This window comes from Cynara cardunculus, assembly GCF_001531365.2.
Source record: "Cynara cardunculus var. scolymus isolate 2C chromosome LG 13, CcrdV1, whole genome shotgun sequence".
Classification (NCBI taxonomy): Eukaryota; Viridiplantae; Streptophyta; class Magnoliopsida; order Asterales; family Asteraceae; genus Cynara; species Cynara cardunculus.
Window position 1 is genome coordinate 962200 of NC_037540.1, and position 1432 is coordinate 963631.

Sequence of the window (1432 nt, forward strand, 5' to 3'; positions counted from 1 at the left end):
GACAATATAAACTTAAACATGGGAAGTAAAAAAAAAACTTAGTCAAACTTTTTCATTTTGAATGGTTTAGTACAACTTGTTTTTTAAATCATTAAACTTTTTCATTTTGAATTATTAAGAGATTGTTTAGTTTTTTTTTTTTCTGTTAAGTCATGTATGAATACAATTGTCTAAAGTGATAAAGTTGTCTGTATGATAATTGATAAGTTATTGTTCGGTTGTTATGTAGAATAAACGGTCTGAATGGTGAAAATATACTATTTTACCCTTCGTTTTACATTAAGGAAAACCAGTCTCCTACGATTATCAGAGAAAACGATAGATCAAAATCAAACCCAAAATCAACAACAATTTAGTAAAAATCCATCCCAGAAAGCGTATAAAAACTAAATTTGAATCCTAAATCAAAAACTCACATCAAACCCTAAATCACAAGAAGAAAAAAAAAGAAAGATGAAGAACCCTAAGAAAGAAACTTACAAGAAGCAAGAAAGATGAAGAACCCTAAAATAGAAACATCGATCTGATTGCACCATAATCAACAAAAAATTGAGCGCTTGATTTTCGGAAACACCCAATAACCTAGCAAAAAATCAAGGGGCAGATTTCAGGAACAAAAATGGCTCAATTTTAGGAACAAATGATCGAGTGAGAAACAAGAGAGAAGATTGAGTTTGGAGAAATTGAGCAACTARAGATGAAGAGGGTCGAGGGAGCAGCGGACTCTGGAGGAGAAGGAGCATCAATCGATCTATAGAGGAGGAACAATGATCGTTGGAGGAGAAGGAGAAGTTTATTTATTAAAAAAATACTCAGAAACTTAATCGTTCATTTAATGGTTTTTTCATTTAAAAAAATAGAGACTAAACCATTTAAAATGGAAAAGTTGGTTTCGTATTTGTGAAGTTTTCCCTAAACAAATCAATGTATACAAATAGTTTTATATACATCCAACTTAATAAAAAATCAACCAAAAAGAGTCTTAATAGCTAATTCACGTGGAAAATCAGGTGCCATTAGTTGTGCTGGTAATATTGATAGGCTTGCGGGTCCAACCCCAAGACATGTTGCTCATGAAGGGACCAACTATCGCCACGTGTCGAGTGCATTCTTAATTTCTTATCACATAGTTATGTAATCCCCCTCAACTCCCATCTCCCAAGAGGTCCTGAATTTAATTGACAACCACTTGATTTAGTTAATCGTAATTACCATCCGCAATTTCATACACCTTTTCTACATATATATATATATATATATATATATATATATATATATATATATATAGGGTATATTTCTTTTACAACCTTGTGCATTTATACAACCTTTGCAACCCAATTAATTGAGATATTTATAGAAATGATTGGAGTTCATTTATTATGATTTGAATATTTATGGAATATGAATAGAGTTTATTAATTATGATTAATAC